The 20,708-nt window shown below is 36.7% G+C and overlaps 1 pseudogene; it reads right to left on the bottom strand.

Moving 5' to 3' along the window:
* Positions 1-11,691: 11,691 nt before the first annotated feature.
* LOC138149874 (glucosamine 6-phosphate N-acetyltransferase pseudogene) lies at positions 11,692-12,293 on the bottom strand (annotated as a pseudogene).
* Positions 12,294-20,708: the final 8,415 nt, after the last annotated feature.

The following is a 20,708-nucleotide window of genomic DNA, read 5'->3' as shown; positions in this document are numbered from 1 at the left end:
CCTTTACCTTTATGTGCTTCTCAGAAGCTTTTTGGCTCTTGGAATTTTTGTTAAAATCTACAAAGTAATTTCTAGATGCAATAAAGTACCTCTGACAGTGGAAGAGTCACAATTTGGGGAGAAACAAGTGCTGAGATTGTCCCCATTGATATTGATAATTAACTGACTTGTTGATACTTGAAAGATAAGATCTTGGTATAAGGAGCACTAATATGGCATACCATTGAAACAATGGAGCTGCATCAATACTGACAAAGTCCTATTCTGATATCTCATCATGGTATGCAACTTATGCTTTGGAGCGTATGTTCTTGTAGGTTCTATAAATTTAGAAAGGCTAAAGCATTCATCAACAGAGACTCTTCTTTGGGACAATGTTGTCCAAATTTGGACAATATTCCATTAATTCCTTGGGACACCACAATGAAAATATGGCCTTAAAAAAACTCTTAGCCTTATGAATCCCTCTTAGATTCTCTGTCCTCACACTGGAAGACTTTTTGCCCTCCTTTAACTAGTGATACTGCATTTGAAGAAGTGTCCATGCCGGTCAAGCTCACTCCTTTCTACAACCATACCTCCTTCTGCCTCTGCAGACTTTCTGCTCTCACTCCTCCCCTATCCCCACTTTTCATTTCCCTTTTATGTATTGTTTACCCCTGTAGCACCAACACAATATTCACAGAGATGAAGCTGACTATAAATATGCTGGCATAGTTCTCAATTTCAAAATATGACAGACTCTCCATATAGAAGACAGAAGCAGAACATTTATTCATACACGAGAAAACCAAATACCAACTAACACCAGTAAACTGAATCCTTCATAGCAACATAGAAGTTAATAAGCCATAACATTACAGAGAGCCACACCATCCTTTAGCCTTCCCACAAACCACCACTCACAAGCCTAGCTGTCACAGCAGGGGTCAAACACTCACAAGGCTAGCTTTCTCCCAGGGTATGCCTTCTCCTCCCTCCAATTCTAGCTGCTCTGTCTCTTAGCTTCCTATGAGTTATGCTCAACCTTCCATCAAGCTCCTCCTGCCACAGGCTACATGTGATTATATTCTGCCTATTAGGGGTCACAGAAGATCTTAAAATCCCCTTAGGTCTATTAAGGGGCAGGGAAGATCTTCAAAATAACACTACCATTACATTCAGTACCAAGATCTTTCATATCCCTTACACAGCAAAAATACGTTAACAATGCATTTCTTTACAGAGGTTAATGAGAGTTTATAGGTAGCTGGTGTCGACAAAACCTTACGACAATATAACAGGGATAACACAAAATAAGGACATAAAACAATATCTTAGAGAGGGGGGTTGGGTATAAACACCCTATCATCCCCCCCTCATGAATGAATAGGGTTCAAAATTGAGGTAAGGGGTGAAGGTCTCGTCTCCTATAGCTACTTCCTGCTGAAATTGGAGATAGAGCTGCTCCTGCCTCAACAAGTTCCATTCAAGAGTTCTTTAGTTGGCACATAGAGCTCAGTAGATGCCAGGTCCAGGGGTGACACATCACAGTTGTGGACAGAGGGTGACATCCGGTTTAAGGGATAAGGCATCTGCAGGTGGAAGGTATTAAGCCTGCAGAAAACAAATCTTGCAATCAAGTTTAACAGACATAAAGGCAAAAAGAAACAGATATAGGGTCAGCTGTGCTTCTGGAGTCTATGGATTCACTATCAAAGCAATGGTTCAGGAAGATCTGTAGGGAGAAATTCTTATTTCTCTATTCTGTCTAACAACAAGCCCCTTTTATTGACACATTTTGTCTAGTTCATTAGTTGAAATACCATCAATTCTTCCAAAATCTACCCCTGCTCTCAATAGAGCAGAAAACAATTCTTTTCTTGTCAATCTATTCTGAATTTGAATCTGCTGGCTATTTACTCTTCTCTCTCAAGTAAATGCATCTTTTTTTGTATCCCCCTAAGTCACTTAGCTGTGAAATCTTATTTAGCACCTCTGAAAGAGGGTGCCCTATTTCACCAATTAGTAGTCAGAAGTAGGTGCTTCTAAATAGAAGGAGTTGTCTTCACTATGATATTTCTATGAGAAACTGCTAAGTGGGTATTGTGATATGCATTTGCATCTCCAGTTATCGTAGCAGCTTTCATTATCTTCTCCTTTAATTTTCTCATACAGTCCCTAAGTGAATACCAGGGTCTCTCTCCACTTGGTCACATAGAATCAGCGAGATACATTCAATTGCATCCATCAGCTGCTAAAGCTAACAGATTGATCACATTGTTACCTCCCTGAATATGATAACCCCTAAAGGCTTGCTGGACAAAAGGATTTGGACTAATACCTATAAATTTCAAGCAATTCATGCTTTCTATCCATATTCCTCCAGACCCTTCATCATTGATTCTCACCATCTAAGACACTAATGATTCTCCCATCCTTTGAGTGAATCTACTCAATATGTTAATAACCTACTGCTGAGTGAAATGTTTGCCCTCCTTGATTCTCCTGCTTTCTTTTTAGTATGGGGCAATCTTCTGTCCTTGTAAAAGCCTCATCATTTGACATTGTATAATTTTCCACATATACTCTCTCCAAGCAGTGGTCATCATGGCAATTAAGTTCAACTTGAGCCACATACACATTCCTCTTATTAGTTTTTTTTCTTCTTTTTTTCTGAGCCAAACACACTTCTAGTACTTAAAACTCTCCAGCTTACTCTTCTAAAGGAGAGCCCAAATACTGTGACACAGAAAATTTCTATCAAAACAGCAAGTTTCTTATCCAACTGAGTTTTCTCTTCCAACAGTTTGTCTCTGCTTTTACATATAATATGGTAACCTGTTAGTAAAATCCAGCCTCCTCTACACATCCTTTCCAGTTCTCTCCCTGATTTTATTGGTATTCTTTGCAAACATGTATCTAAATCTCTAGGTTCTCCCTCTGCAGCCTCAGTGCCCAGTTTTCACAGAGCCTTGTACTTTTAACCCACTCCCTTGCTAGGGAAGAATAAGGTAAATCCTCCCATCCTGGGGTATCCTTTCTCCTTCTAAAGCCCTTCTGCCTACAAATAGAGGTCTGATATTTCACAATCCTTTCCTTGTCACCAAATGTAGCATCAATGTAAAATTTGCAGTGCTGATAGTGACTGTAAATATTCTGGCAGGGGTCTCAATCACAAAATATAGCAGACTCTTCATATATAAAAACAGAAGCAAAACATTTATTCAGACACCAGAAAATCAAATCCCAACACCAGGAAACCAAATCCATCATAGAAGCACAGAAGTTAATATACCACAACGCAGCAGAGAACCACACCATCCTTTTGCCTTCCCACAAACCAACACTCACAAGCCTTGTTGGCTCCCTGGGTGCATCCTCTCCTCCCTTCAGCTCTAGATGCTCTGTCTTCTAGCTTCCTGTGGGCTCTGCTGCACCCTTCAGCAAGCACCTCCTGCTACAGGTTCTATGTGATTACATTGAGTCTATTAGAGGACAGGGAAGATCTTCAAATTCACATTATAATTACACCCCCTTGAGGTCTTGAGGTTAGGGACTATCTTTTTGTTTTACTAATATTTCTATTTCTGGCTCTTAGCAGTGTCTGGCACATAGTAAGCATTTGATAAACACGTGTTGACTAGACCTCTGACAGTGGCAGCCATAAATTTGGGTGACACAAGAGCTGAGACTGTTACTAAAAACATTAATAATTAACTCACTGGTCAATACTTTAAATGTGAGATCTTTGTAAAGGAAAAATACTATGACATACTATTGGGAGAATGAAACTGCATCAATACTGACAATCTCACGATACATGAAACTGGAAGAAAAATGGCATCCTAGCTTACCCTCAAGTCATCCCATATTTCATCTCTTCCCCAAAATGTCTTTTAGGACAAAAAGAAGGTGAGACTGTATCTTTAAGGTATATTTCCTTAGTAACTAAACAAACAAAATGAACATTTTGATCCAGATAAAAAGGCTTCACCTTCCAAGTTCTTAACTCCTTTACTGAGAGGAAAAGAGGAGGGTGGAGTGGGGTGATATATCATGAATTCAGAGAAAGATGGGAAAATTTTTAGGAACTGGTGCACAATGAAGTAGTTACAACCAAGAAAACAATATGAATAAGACTATAGGGGTGTAATAAAGAAAGCTAAAAACCCCAATAACAACAAAATGCTTCACAATTATAGTAACAAAGCTTAAACAAGGAAAAGGGTTGAGAAAAATGAACCTCGTTGCAGAGGTAGGGTAAATGTAGACTGTTACATATTCTGTTACATAATAGCTATAGGTTGGTTGGTTTTGCTAAACTGTTTCTCACCCCATTCTCCATTTATAAAATCTTCATTGTAATGGAAGCATCATTGGATAGGGACATATTTAGAAACAAATTAATGGGGTAAAAGACATCAACAAAACAAAAATTAAAAAGAAGAAAAAAGTGTTTTAAATAAAAGCCTTAGTGTTAGAAAAGAAATGAGGAAAAGCATCTTCTTGCATTTCTTAGAGAGGTGGAAGTCTGTGAGCACAGAATGGAATCGGTAGAATATTTCAAGTCCTAAAATATATGGTTATAATGATGGTTGATTTTGCTTAACTATTCATCTTTGTCCTGAGGGAAAGCTCAATGGGTAGGGCATGGAGTATTGGAAATTACTATACACATGTGTGTGTGTGCATGTGTATAAAGAAGGCAGAAACTAAATAATGTGAATTTGAATATATATTTTCTGTTTTTCAGTGTATCATATTATTAATATAATTTTTGAGACAATTACGAGAAAAGGTTGTGTTCAAGTTAAAGGACAAATATGGTAAAATAGAATATCTAAAATAAAAAAGAAACTATTACAGTTAGAGGGTATCTTGGTTTCACTGTAGTACAAATTTAGCTTGCAGGAGAACCCATTAAGGTAAATTTAAATTATGGAAAGTTTCTATTTGTGTAATTATACCTATGAAAGAGATAATTTGTTTCACCTGAAGCTGTCATTTTATAAGTGGTAGACATGTTCACAGAGCTAAAGTGACTTGACTGAAGTCACAGATAGAAGTCAAGATTAAGCTAAAAGATGGCATCATTCTGATTTAAAACTTTGTCAAGTTTTGCATGATTGCTTGATTAGATAACTATTCTCTTCCCACCTCTACAAATAAGCCTTCCATTTCTCCTTTTTGGGATGCTTTTCCTTTTCATGACCCTTGAATGGAAACATTTCCCAAGGTTCTTTCTTTGACTTCATTTTCTTCTCTGTGGCCTTTCTTCTTTGGTGATATCTTATGTTCTTATTTTTCAATTATAACTTGTCTTAAGATAATTAACAATACAGACGGCTCAAGTGTATAGATTGATTCCCAATCTTTCCCCAGAGCTCTTCCCCTCTCTTTACAAATGCTTGCTAAACATCGTCATATGGCTATGCAATTGAACCTCAAATCCAATATATTCACAACTGAACTAGGTTCCCTACAGCTTGTTCCTCCATTCTTTTTAATACCCTATTTTTATTGCTTTTCCTGTCACCCTTTTCTTCATTACCCTATGCCAGAGAGGCCAACCCTTGATCTCTAGGGTTTAATAGCTGCTACTATTGATATATCCTTGGTGTGGGAGAATGGCTCAGAGCAATGTTTCTCAGAGAGATAACAACCCCCTCTCTTTGCTAAAGTGTTTTTGTCATGTCTTTGCATTTGCACATAGTTACTCTTAGACAGCTGGCAACACCACAAACCCACAGAGTTTGCAGAGACAGCAGTGGAGATCTGGATCATTTATAACAGGGGATCTCTCCTCTGTCTATCTGTGTTTCTCTTTGTGTCTCTAGGTCTCTCTTTGAGCGTCTCAGATTCTCTCTATTTCTCTTTACATGACAATAGCACTGATGTGGCCCCTTAAATGGGGGTGAACAAGGGAGTTCATGAATATCGCTTAAAATGAACAGGCCCAAGGACCAACTACTTCCTAGCAAGGGTGCACTCCAGAGGGGGTTGGGGCATTTGCCTGAAGATCAACCTATAACAATATGCAAGAAGACAAGACTTCTGAGTGACTAAAGGACCTTTGGGCCTGTGCTGCTGCATACAGGTAAGGGACTGTGAGTGGACTGGTGGAGAAACTTAGATGAGAGAAGCAGAGAAAATGGGAGAGGCAAGCATAGGTCACTGACTAACATGAATCATGTAATAGAAAGTAGCAGACAATGTACCATACTGAAGTCATGAATCTGTGTTTATCATATCAACAGTACAATCAATAAATATTTATTAAGGGGCAGCTAGGTGGCATGGTGAATAGAGCACAGGCCCTGGAGTCAAGACACTAGCTGCGTGACCTTGGGCAAGTCACATAACCCCAATGGCCTTGCTTCTCCCCTCCAAAAACAAATAAACAAATATTTATTATGTGCTTATTATGGACCAAGTCCTGCACTAAGTGCTAGGGATACAAAAAGAGGTAAAAGACAGTCTCAGCACTCAAGAAGCTTATGATCCATTGGAGTAGACAACATACAACACAGACACACACACACACACACATATATACATATACATATCTGTGTGTCTGTGTGTCTGTCTATCTATCTATCTATCTGTCACTAGCTACATAAAGGATAAATAAGAAACAATTAACAGAGGAAAAGTCCTGGAATTAAGCATGGTTAGAAACGGCTTCTGGAAGAAGATGGGATTTTAGTTGGGAAGCCAGGGAGGTCAGTAGTTGGAGCAGAGGAAGGAGAGAATTACAGGTATGGGGGACAGCAAGAGAAAACATCCCGAGCCAAGAGATGGAGTGTCTTGTTTGTGCTCGGAGGCCAGGGTTACTGGATCAGAGAGTGCACAACAAGGAGTGATATGTTAGAAGCCTGGAAAGGTAGGAGGAAGCGAGTTTATGAAGGGCTTTGAGTGCCAAATCGAGCATCTGCATTTTCTGCTGGAGCCAATGGGAAGCCACCAGATTTTATTGAGTAGGAGGGTGACATGATCAGTCCTAAGATTTAGGGAAACTATTTTATTTGCTGAATGGAGGATGGAATGAAGGGGTGAGAATGAAGGCCCACACTCAAGTGTCAGAGGAGAAAAGGGGTTATACTTGAGAAAGGGCCTTGGTAGCAGTTTGAATATGGGAGGGGGGAGGGTGTGAGAAATAGTGGTAACGAATTCCTAGTTATCCAGGGTAACTAATTCCTAGGTTGCAAGGCTAAGGGAATGAGAGGATGATGTCACTCTCTACAGTGATAGGGAAGGTAGGATAAGGTAGGAATTTTTTTCCAGTTTCATGCCCTGCTAATAACTGGATAGGGTTCAGAATTCTGAACATCAGTTTGCCTTTATTAAATTCTGTTGAGGCAATTAGTGTCAGTGGTGGGATTGGGGGGCGAGGTGAAATAGCTCCTGAAATAGCACTTCCCCTAAAAAGAAAAACCCAAGAGGACTCTCTGTTTCATTTATCCCTGGATAAACTAGGAGAAAGTTTCTCTTTCTTCAATGAGATTTTTCAGCTTAACTCAGGAGAAATTAAGAGAAAAGGGTAATCGAAATATATATAGAAAAACCCCAGAATATCAGTCTGACAAGAGAACTTTTATATACATTAATTTCTTAGGAGCACCATGTCTTTGTGTTTGTGGGGGGGGCGGGGGGGGGGGGGTGGGTTTTTTTTTTTTGATTTTTGAATAATTAGGATTTAAAATAAAAAAATTTATTTGTTTTTTTATTTAGTTGTTGTTTTTTTTTTTGTTTTTTTGGGTGGACTTTGCCAGTAAATGACTTGATTGGGGGGGGGCAAGTGGCCTCTCTGTGTCTTTAGTCTGGTCTTTGCTGACATCTAGTGTCCAAATTGAAAATAGTTATTCCCTTGTTTTCAGGCCTGTGTGAGTTTCATGTATGTGCTTTGACAGAGAACCTAGAAGGATGAAGTTTTAAATAGCTTGACCGACCAGTAGGGCCTTACCTCTCATAAATCTCTAGTGAGGGATAAGGACTTTGCCAGTAAATGACTTGATTCTGTCTTGTCAATTATCTATGTTGGAAAGTCAATCTAGCTCTTTCTCCCTAGGGCCTTATCAGCCCATAGAGCAAGAGTAAAAAGAAATTTTTTTCTTCAGAAAGAATTTTTAGCAAAGTTAGATGGCAGACAAGAAACACAGATAAGGATGGGATCTTTTCCCCAATTTGTATAAGTTTTTAACATCATAAACAAATTAGAAACTTAATTTGTGAGTAAAATGTAATTTCTCTACTATGAATTTTCAGATTGTGGTTTGGGAAGATGGCAATGTCATTCTTTCCAGATTTCCTCTACAAACCAGACAGAACAACATTTCAGGGTCAGTGTAGAGCAGCAAAAATAAGCAAGAGTTGGGGTAGAGCTGTGGTCCTCCTGGAAGACTGGAAAGCACCTGTGGAAAGATGATTGAATATGAAACTGCAAATCTATCATGTACAACTCACTTTTCTTTTAAAATATACAATCAAGTTATGAGGTGACTTTCTCTTTTCTTCTTCCCTCTCCTGCCCCTGCTTAGACATGGCTACCATTTGACACAAATATGTATTGTGTGTGTGTGTGTATACTCATCTGTATGTGTGTGAGTGTGTGTGTAAAAATCATTCTCCTATTCTAAAAGATCCTTCTATTTATCAGTTCTTCTTTCTGGATGCAGATAGCATCTTCCTTCTTGGGCTCTTTGTAGCTAATTTGGGTGTAGTCAAAAGAGTCAAAATGACTTAGTCCCTCAAAGTTGCTCTTAAAACAACATTGTTCTTACTCTCCACAATGTTCTCTTCCTTCTGCTCATTTGGCTCCTCATTATTTTGTGTGTCTAAGATCATGAAGCTCGTCATTTCTTATAGGACAGTAGTATTTCATCATAACCATAGACTGCAATGTGTTCAGCCATTCCACAGTTGATGGACATTGCTGCAGTTTCTAGTATTTTGCCACTACAAAAAGAGGTGTTATAAATATTTTAGAACATATAGGTTCTTTTCCTTTTTCCCTAATCATCTTTGGAAATAAACCTTGTAGTAATATTGCTGGGCCAAAAGATATAGGTAGTTTAATAACACTTTGGACATAATTTCAGATTGTTCTCCAAAAAGTTTGGATCAGTTCACAGTTCCACCAACAGTGAGTTAATTTCCCAATTTTTCCATGTCCCCTCCAACTTCTGTAACTTTCCCCTTCAATCATTTTACCCAATCTGATAGTGTAAAAATGGCATTTCAAAGTTGATTTAATTTACATTCTCTAATCAATGATCTAGAGCATTTTTCATGTGACTATATACAATTTTGACTTCTTCCAAAAACTGCCTGTTCAAATACTTTGGCCATTTATCAATTGGATAACGACTCTAGATTTGACAAAGTTCTTTATATATTTGAGATATGAGACCTTTAGCTAAGAAATTACCCATACAATCCCCCCCAATTTTTTTTTTCTGATTTACTTTTGATCTTGGCTACATGTTTTTACAAAACCTTTTAAATTTAATGTAATGAAAATAATCAATTTTACACCTCACACTTCTCTCTATATCTCATTTATTCATAAATTGTTCCCACATCTATAAGTCTGATAAGTAATATATATTCCATGTTCTTCACATTTTTTTTGCAATTTTTATATCTATGTGTTCATGTTGACCACATCTTGGTAAATGGTGAAAGATATTAGTCTGTGTCTAATTTCTGTCAGACTGTTTTCCAGCCTTTTCAACATCTTTTTTTTTTGCTTTTTTTTGGAAGGCAATTGGGGTTAAGCGACTTACCCAAGGTCACACAGCACACAGCTAGCTTTTGTGTTGTGTCTAAGGTCAGATTTGAACTCAGGACCTCTTGACTCCAGGGCCAGTGTTCTATTCACTTTGCCACCTAGCTACCCCCTTTTCAACAACTTTTACCAAATAATGAATCGTTATCCCCCAAATTTAAGTCTTTATATTTGTCAAACACTAGGTTATTATATTCATTTTTTGCTATAAAATGTATGTCTACTCTGTTCCACTGATCTACCTCTGTATTTCTTATCCAGTATCAGTTTTGGTAACTACTGCCTTATAATATGTTTTAAGATCTGCTACTGCTAAACCTCCTTTCTTTACATTTTTTTTCAATAGTTCATTTGATATGTCATTTACTTTTGGTCAGGAATTTTTCCTACCTGATTAATCCTGAAGCTTTGCTGTATGATTGACTGTTCCAAATAGTAAATAAGACTTTTACCTGAAATCAAATGGAACTAAGCATGGTTTAAACTATTAATCCTGTGGTGAGTCAGTCTGTACCATTAGGCTTAGGCCTGGAGGACCAGTTTTGCTGCTGCTATAATCATATCCCTGTTTCTTCCTTTCATGACAAATCTTTCTAACCAGAGCAGATGAAGCTGCAATTTGTTTTTATGAAAACAGATGATCTTTAATTATTTTACAGCTAATAATTAACACCTGAGGACCTAGAAGTTCAAAAATTATAAGAGGTAAACATGAAAATTTTTACAGTTCTATCAATAGAGTACTATTCATGTGAATAATAATTTTACATTTTTATTTGATACTAAAAATAAAATTGAAAAATGACTAAAATTTAGTCAATTTTAAATACCAAAAAGTGCATGCTGTCACTGGGAAATCCCCATCAAAGTTTATGAATGCAACTAAAGCAATGTGATTTTCCCATAAATATGTTCAAAAGGGTAGTTGAGATGATGTTGTGTGCATCAATGAAAGGCTCAGATAGACCTGTTTTTCAGAATTGGGGGATAGTGCCTCCATCAGATAAACACCGATGCCTAAATTTAGTGGAAATCAAATTATATTTACATAGTTGGATAAAATGAGCTGCTTTAAATTTCAAAGGCAAACTCATCATTCTCCCCTCCCCATATATTCAGTAGACTTTTTATCAAATTAAAATACTTCAAATGGAAGGTTTTTCAACTTTTTTATAAAGCTATAATTTGATATTTGCCAATTTTATTATTACCTCTCTAAAATATATCTGTGTTCAATGAGTTACAATGGCTAGTTTATTAAGAAGTCAGCTTACAATTAAACCCACGCCAGTGTTGGATTATAATTAAAGAAACTAGTTATCTAACAATGTCTATACACTGCAGGATATTCTCTTACACAATCTGTTTCTTTTCAATAAGATATATAATAGTAAACAAATAAGATAGTAGACAGATACTCTATACTCTAACTACAAAGAAATAAAACCCAACTTTACAAAAATACAGGAAAAATTTCAAGTTAAAAATATATTCCTAGGGTGGCTAGGTGGCACAGTGAGTAAGAGCCCTGGAGTCGGGAGGACCCAGGATTGGTTCTGGCCTCAGATACTTAACACCCATACACACACACACACACACACACACACACACACAACTGATGGTGTAACCTTGGGCAAGTTACTTAACCCCAATTGCTTTAGAAAAAAAAAAAAAATATATATATATATATATATATATATATATATTCCTTTAGTTAAAAGTCATCGCCTTCATAACATTCATTTTTAGTCCAGTGTCCCAGCATGCTCCACCAATCCAATTTAATCTTCTAATACAGAAAACTTATGGACTAAAAAATTTTGTCCAATATTTTATGGGGGAAAGGGAGGTGTCACTGGTTTTGTAACAACAGAATACTTTGATTTTCTAAGAGAATAGCCTAGTTGCAATAAATTGCTTTTATTCTAAAAATTATTCTTGCTATCATTTCTTTAGAAACCTGTGATACATGTGGTTTTCTTCAGATAACAGTTTATCCAAACTTTTGTTGAAACCAATATTTTGTGGAAGACAGTCAAGGGTAATTTTGTAACAGTTCAGTTTTTTACTTACTTACCAGAGTAAGAGTTGACAATAACAAGTTTCCCAGTTGTTTTCCTCCGCATTCATCACTCACAGCAACATCCTCTACTCTTCCCTTCTTTGCACATGAATGGATGAATCTATGTTCTATTATCAGAGGGGCAGGAGCAACAATCTGCCCTATAGTCACATCTACAACTGTAACATAATAATCCCCTGATTTCCTCATGTGCTCAAATGATCTCATAAATTGCTCAGGGCTGACCATTCCACTTTCTGTCAGCTGACCAAGTACCTTAAAAAATCCTCTGTTTAGATCTGCAGTTCAAAGAGGCCTCAAAACCAAACCAGCTCCTGGGTATGTTGGGGAAATGGCTGGAGAAAATGTTGCAGTATTCTGGCTCCAATCCACCTCTCTCAATAGACTTGGGTCAAACATAGGTGTTTCGCCAGGTTTCATGACTACAATGAGGACTGGCATCCTCCCTATGACTAACCTCGCCAAGCAAACGATGGACCAGCCCTGATCCAACTCGGCCTCGACCTTTCCAGCACACCAGCCCCCTGCAGCTCACCTGGTTGCAAGGGCTACAACTTTTTTAATATAATAAATCTTGCTGTTGCAATATTTCAGCAACTCTGCACTCCTTTAATAATCTGAAATTTGTAGTCAGTCTTGTATCTTAAACAACTAAGCAGATGAGTTCTTGGTCTTGCTCATTATATGTTAGGTAAGATCCTTGAAAAATTTCAGAATGATATGGAAACAATTAAATAAAGATAAAGACATTTGTGGAACAAAGACATACTCCATAAATTGGTAAGGTTAAAATCAGCAACACCTTCTGTTTGGTCATAAGGGAAATGATTTCATTGCAATCAGAGTAACTTATGAGCTATTTTGTGTGACCTCAAAGAAAAGTCAAATATTGCCTTGTCAATGCAGGAACTGACTCATGAGTCCATAATAGTCATTCGCTCTCCCAAGACAACCTGGTCCTACCTAAAATTCTCCACATAGTGTCTGAATCTCCCACTGTTATCTTAAGGATCCTGGTATAGACACAAGAAACCTAGTAAAGGTGACTTCTTCTGGTATAGTCTACTTTTAGTTACCTAGTTTGGTAGCTTCAAATTAGTCACAGGATGACAGGAAGTAGCTATGTGAAATCACTTTGTGCAAAGCTAATGTAGGTATAGAACAAATAATAGCTTAGTTAGGTTACCCCCTACAATGAAAAATTCTTCAATAGAAGCAATAACATACGCAATTTGTCTTCACGGTACTTGGAGATCAGGACGAGTTTGTGCCTTACTATTTTTCCAGTTGACTGGTGAAAGGGGGAGTGAGCAGAGACTTTGTGCTGACTTTCAAGATGCCACCCTCTGGGGAGAACAACATGTAAGGACAAGTAGTTTTCTCTAGATGAGCTGCCAAGGACATGAAGTCCAGGAACATCTAATACCTAAACTCTTTTTCTAAGAATGCTGTAACTTACAAAACTAGCCATCTGTGATTATTAACTTGCGGTCAGAAATATGGTTATTAAAAGCAGAAAAAATTGAAAAAATTCTTTTTAACTTTTTTTTTATGTCATTTCAATTACTCCCGCCGCATGGGAGAAGACTTCTCCTTTTAGACGTGTAATTCTCAGTTTGTTGCAGTTGTCCTAGAGGTAATTTGATTTCTAGCCATAACATTGGCTAGGAGGATTCTGCTCAGCTGTGATCACATGGGTTGGCGACCTGCACCAATCCCTGTTCTTCACCTGTCTTCACCATTTGCCCAGAGTCCAGCTATGGATGAAGCCTGATTTCTTGTAGTGGAAAGTAGAGACCCCAAATCTCATATCCATTTGCTCATCTCCCCAACCTTGGCTTCTTGAAGAACCTAGATGATTATAGTAATTTTGCCTTTATTCTCTCTAGAGTTTTCACAAAATATGGAGGAGACATAAAGGGATAAAAAAAACTCAATGAACAAGTATTTCAAATGTGAAACAAGTTTAATCTCACTCAGAAAATGGAATGCTAAGCATAAAAGTACCACATAGTGATTAAAACATGACTACTAGTGCAATCTGTTAGGAGGCTAACATTCCAGACTTGTTTGGACATAAACAATGTGTTCACTTTTCCTAATTCACCATTTTACATTTCATCTTCCTTGAGTACACTCTGATCAAACAGCAACTATGATTTTTTTTTCAGTGACTTCTCTATCTAATGAAAACCCTCACTTTAGTGTCACCCCACTCACTCTAGGATTTGTTTTGAATCATTTTTTTAGCAGGGATTTGGAGGGTTTGGGGTTGAGTTCAAGCAATTACCTGGTTTTACTCCACTAACTTGGCTCTGTCCCTCTACCACAGAATTTTGAACTGATCGTTATTCATGACATCAGTCTGTAGTTTCCCTGTGTTGATCATTTCCTGATTTAAGTATCAGAACCATATTTTCCCTGAAAACAATGTATGTAGTAGTCTAATATTCTTTAAATATTCATTTATTTCACTTTTAGTATTTCAGTTTAATTTTTAAAATGTATTTACCTCTTATTTTCTTCATTATTTATATTATTTTATGACTATTATAGACTTGTATTCTTTGGTTCATGACCCTCATGCTTCATTAGTCCTTTGGTCTCTGCAGTCTTCATAAAATCAAACCCTCTAAAGGTATCTATTTTGGATTTCCTCTTCTAAACAGTTTCTAAGTTGTTTTCTTAATCTTGTTCCCTAGATAACTTTTTATAGTATGTTTCAAATAGATTTCATTATTTGTCATTGCCCCATCCAAGGTCATTTCCCCCCATTTCTTCCAAAATCTCTGCTTTGCATTCATGTCCTCCCATTTTTCTAAGTCAATTGACTCTCGGAGTTAGGGCAGGATGACTGGTCTCTCTACACATAAAATCCCAGCATATTATATACATTGTAAAGTCCTTATCTTTGTATAAAGTATCTCTTTTCCTCCATGGAAACAGTACTTTATGCTTCATTTTACTATACAATTCCCACCAATTCCAATTTCTTCCTATACTCCTCACCCATTCTCTTATCTGTTTCCTCCCCCCTCTGCAAGATTACAAGAGGTATTTTTCCTTTATTGTTAAATTTTGACATAACATCACATATTCCCTTCTATCTTCTCCTACTCCCTCCTTTTATGGATCCCTCCCATTCTGTAAGTTGGTTTCACAAAAATATTGATTCACTTGTAGATGTGGTGTTTTGAAGTTTATTCCATGATGTTTTAGGCAATTTTTTCCATCATCTCTTCTTTCAATGACTTTTACTTTAATCTTTATCTCCTAGAGTAGTTTTGGAAATAAAGCCCTCTTTTTGATGTTATTCGTGTCCTTTGTTGATATATTTAACTTCATTGTATTTCTGTTGTCTGAGGTGCAACTAATTTGTTCACTTCTGGTTTTCTTTCTAGGAATGCTTAAATGCTTCTTTTGACCTAATGTCTTTTTTCTTTAATGGTTAGGCTCAGGTTTTCATGGTATATCAGATTGGGCTGCATCTGGAGTTCCATCTACAAATCTGATAGGGCAGTTAGGTGGCAGAGTGTATAGAGTGACAGTCCTGGAGTTAGAAGACCTGAGTTCTAATCTAGCCTCAGACACTTAGTAGCTGTGTGATCCTAGGCAGTCACTTAACCCTGTGTACCTCAGTTTTCTTATGTGTAAAATGAGCTGGAGAAAGAAATGACAAATCACTCCAGTATCTTTACCAAGAAAACCCCAAAATGAGATCATGAGATCATGTTCAACATGACTAAACTGAACAAAAAATCTGACAGAACCTATGTTTTTCCTTTATTTTGGTGGCTCAGCAATTAAGAAACTGCCTCTACCATGTACATTGGCAATTTCTTTGTAACTTAGAGTCCTACTGATTTGTTTATGCTGCTAAGAATTTAAATAATTTGCTCAAGGTCACACGGCCAGTATGTTTCAGGGTCAGGACTTCAGCCTACGCCTTAATGGTTTGAAGGCCAGTTTTCTATCCATTATGCAGCACTATTTCTCACATTACAAATATATGACCAAAAGCCATAACCCAACAGAAAGATGTTCAACAAGCAGGAACAGTTTTCAAAAGAAGAAATTCATAATATAATTAACCATGTGGAAAATAGAATAATCCACACCACTAGCAATGGGATGGATACAAATGAGTAATTCCAGAAGTTTGCTCACACCCTTCAAAATGACTAAGATAATACAGGATAGAAATGGTCAATGATACTGTTAGTAGAATTCAGGATTGATTCAACCCTTTGAGAATACAATTTAGAGTTGTGTAAGATAATAGATAAAAATTTCATTACCTTTGAACCCAGCATTATCACTGGAGGACATCTAGTCTAGAGGTTGAAGGAGATGGAGCAAGGTCCCCTATATACCAAAATACTTGTAGCACTATACTTTTGGTAGTGAAAATTTGTAAATAGAGAGGTTTCCTATAATTTGTTCAATGATTGAACAAATTGTACATTATCAAAGTGGAATATAATTATGCTATATGAAATACCAAAATATGAGCAAATCAGGGAAATTTGAAAGAGCTTGTATGAACAGTGGCAGAATGAGGAAAATAGAATAAAAATAATATCTAGGATGACCACATCAATGTAAAGGAAAATAACACTAAAATATCATAATTCAGATTAATGTAATGATTAATTACAGACTGATGGTGAAACACATGTTCCTCCTTTTTATATAGAGATGACAGAATTTGAATACAAATTGCTGTCTATGCTTGAAGAAATTTTGATGTTTCAACTGTTTTACTTAACATTTTTACTTACAAGGGAGGACTTTATAAAGGGGATGTTATTAGAAAGTGGTAGTGATGTAAATAAATCACAAAAGGCCACATTAAAAAAACCTTTCTAGACTATCAAAATAATTCCAATTTAGCCCTTGCACTTTTATATGAAACAAACTATTTGGCAGAGCAGGAAATAATTGTAAAATATTGATTAGCAAGTAAAGATATGAAAAGGAATGATGATATCTATATAGATTATCAACCTCATGAAAGCAGAAACCATATTACGGTTTCTACTCTGGGAATTTTATCCTACACCTTCCCCTCCCCCCCACCGCAAAGGTATAATATGAAAATAAAACAACCCACCAGGTTAACTTGTATTGTGTTAACATTACTGCAACCCAGGAACTTCTCTGGGATTCCGGTGTGGTGAAGTCAAGGGAAAGAGAGGCAAGTGTAGCAAGCCAAGGTGCTAGCTTCATTTGGAATCCGAAATACTATTCTCCTCAATGAAACATCAAGGATGCAAAATTATCTATGTCATGGAGTCTTATGATCCTTTCATATGCTGTAATTGCACAGTGATTGATACTTAACTTGGTGTCATTTTTCCTCTTGTTGTGGAAAGAGGGGTGGTGGCAGGAAGAAGAAACATGTAGCCACGAGAACACCTGTGGGAAACTATGGTCCAGAATGTGTGGTAACTGTATCCATCCAAAGAATACCTGTGGGGAATTATGCTCCAGAAGGTATGGTAATTATAGAAAATATGAAATCTATTAATGGGAAACTCTTGGTGATGTTGGCTGGCCAGCTGGCATTCTAACAAGACAGATATAGAAATAGCTAAATGAGCACTGTGTGCATGCAGGCACTGGGATTGTTGCCAGGAGTAGCATGCTAAAATAGTTTCCCTGCTGCTGAAGACTTGATGGCTCCTAGAAGTTTCAACTCTATATCCAATGTGTGGATCTTGGTTTTTTTCCCCCTGGATGTCCTTAGGAGAATGGGTTGTGGGGATAACCACAGTTCTCTGGCCATACATCTATAGGAATTACTGAACAGAGAAGTTTGGCTGTATTTTTATTTTATTTTATTTTTTTGCTTTTTGGAGGGGGGAAGGCAGGGCAATCAGGATTAAGTAACTTGCTCAAGGTCACATGGCTAGTAAGTGTTAAGTATCTGAGGCCAGATTTGAACTCTGGTCCTCCTGACTCCAGGACCAGTGCTCTATGCACTGCACCACCTAGCCACCCCAGTTTGGCTGTATTTTCACCAGAGAATTGTTCATAATAAATTGTCCTCTAGGCTCAACTATTAATATCACAGTTGGGCACAAGACAGTCCCAGCCCCCAAGGAGCCCAGTCTAATAAGGGAGAATACAAATAAAAGAAATATAAAAATGGAATAAAAAGAGGGAAGAGTACTTGGCCAAGTAATATGATGAAGTCTTGCTGCCAAATGGGGAATTATGAAGTGGCCGCCTTGGCCCCCTACTTAAATAAAAGTTCTGAGAGGAGGTCTCTGATGTCCACTCTCCACCTTCTCCAATCAAAGGACAGAGGGGCTCAAGGGATCAGGGGGATTAAGGAGGTGTGTGTTTCAGAGCTGATTTGGGTTTATAGGAAGATGAGTTTCTTAAAACAGTAGCGAAGTCCAGTTGTGCAGTCAAGTGGAAAGTAGAACTCCTTAGTGGAATTGCATTACCTTTAAAAGGATAGAGATATGATAAATGACCTAAGTCCTTTGGATAATGTGTTGTATTGGATTCTGCTTATAGGTAGAATTAAATATTTATAGTCATTTCAACTCAGATTTTTCCAGTGCAAGAAACAATCATCTTGGTAGTGTGATAGTTTCAATAGTTGAAATCAGGAAGGATATCAAAGGGGATAGTGGAGTTAGAACCAAATACCAGGTCTTAAAATTGAGGGCTGATATGATTGGTAAACCAAGTGAGAAAAATTTAAAAATTGTGCCTATTGGATGAGATCAGTCCTGCTTTGGATACCCGGTTGTATGTCCTGCCTCTGGTCTTTGATTACTGTCTCCTTGGTGATACTCCTAGAGTGAATCATTCTTTAGATATTTAATAGAATTCACTTTTAAATACATCTGGTTTTGTTATTTTGAGGATTTCATTATGGCTTGTTCAATTTCTTTTTCTGAAATAAGATAACTTCATTATTTCTTATTCTGTCAATACAGAAGCCTTTTATATTTTTATAAATATTCTTCAATTTAATTTAGATGATTATTTTATTGGTAATATAATTTTGAAAATTGTTTCTAATGCTTTCCTTTATTACCTCTTCATTGATTGTGAATTCACTTTTTTTCTTTTTTACTATTGGTAATTTAGTCTTCTCTTTCTTTTTAAAAAAATCAAATGAACTAATGGGTTATTTTTTTTTTCAAAAAAAAAACCCCTTCCTAATTACACTTATTAATTCATTTTTCTTTAAAGTTATTTTAATCATGATTTCTATTTTGGTATTTCATTGGGGTTGCCTGTAGTGTTTTAAAAATGATTTATTTATTTTTAATATTAAAAAAAAAGAGTTTTGAGTCCCTGTTAGGCCTCTCCCAACCACTGAGGTGAGCAACATATCAATTATACATGTGAAAACGTGTAAAATATATTTCCATATTAGCATAACAAACAAAAAAGAACAAAACTAAAGTGAAAACTGTATTTCAAATTGCAGTCAGAATTTATAAGTTCTTTCTCTGGAGGTGGATAGCACTTTTCTTGTGTGTTCTTTGGAATTTCCTTGTATCATTGTATTGAAGAGAATAACTGAGTCTTTTACTATTTATTATTACTATGCTGCTGTTCTTGTGTACAATGATCTCCTGGTTCTGCTCCCTTCACTTGGCATCAATTCCTATAGGTTGTTTTGAAGCCTTCTCACTTGTCATATCTTAAAGCACAATAATATCGCATCACAATCCTATGCTCTAACTTGTTCAGACATTTCCCCAGTTGTTAGATATGCCCTTAACTTTTCATTCAAATTTAGTATAATTTTTTTTTTACATATAGGTCCTTTTTCTTTTATCTCTTTGGGATGCAGACCTAATGGGAGCATTGCAAGATCAAAGAGTATGTACAATTTCTACTGCTGTAGACCCAGTTCTAAATTGTTCTTGAGAATGGTTGGACTAGTTTACAATTCTACCATCAGTTCATTAGTTTACCTGTTTTCCCTCATCCCTTCTAGAATTTGTCATTTCTGATAAGTGTGAGGTGGTACCTTGGGATTGTTTTAATTTGCATTTCTCTGAACGATAGTGATTTTGAGTATTTTTTCATATGACTGTGAATAGCTCTGATGTCTCTTTCTGAAAACTGCTTTTTCCTATCCCTTGACAATTTATTAATTGGGGAAGGGCCCTTAATTTTATAAAATTTTGACTCAGTTTCCCATATATTTGAGAAAAGAGGTCTTTTTCAGGCAAACTAGCTTTTTTTTCTTTTTATATGTAACTTTTTCATATGTAACTTTTTTATATGCAACTTTTTATATGTAAAAGGTCTATGGTACCTTTTATCAAAACAAAGTTTCCTTGCTTATCTCTTTTAATAAGGTCTATTTTTGTTTTTGCTTTGTCTGAGATCATGATTGCTACCCCTGTCCTTTTACTTCAGCGGAAGCTTAAAAGATTCTGTTTCATCTCCTTATTTTATCTCTCTCTTTCCTGTTTCAAGTGTGCCCCTACTAAGTAGCATATTGTTAGGTTCTAGTTTTTTATCCATTCTGCTACTCAATTCCAATTTATGGGTGAGCTCATGCCATTCACATTCCCAGTTATAATTGCCAACTATGGAAATTTTCCTCCGTCCTATTTTCTCCTATCTACTTTTCTTTATCTCTTCTTTTATTGTGTCCTTCCTTAAAAATTGGTTTCCTTCTGACCACTGCCTCCCTTTATCTACCCTCTCTTATCAGTTCTCCCCTTTCTGTGATCCCCTTCCTTCCTCTTAATCTGTTGGGTAGCATAGATTTCAAAATCTAATTGAATAGATATCTGTATGCATATACATATATATATATATATGTGTGTGTGTGTGTGTGTGTGTGTGTGTGTGTGTGTGTGTGTGTGT

The sequence above is a fragment of the Petaurus breviceps genome, unplaced genomic scaffold (genome assembly GCF_028583685.1).
Source record: "Petaurus breviceps papuanus isolate PSGF00001 unplaced genomic scaffold, PetGlider_PUasm1.0 90849, whole genome shotgun sequence".
NCBI classification, from domain to species: Eukaryota; Metazoa; Chordata; class Mammalia; order Diprotodontia; family Petauridae; genus Petaurus; species Petaurus breviceps.
The sequence above is the reverse complement of the archived record's forward strand: the minus strand, read 5'-3'. Positions and strand labels throughout refer to the sequence as shown.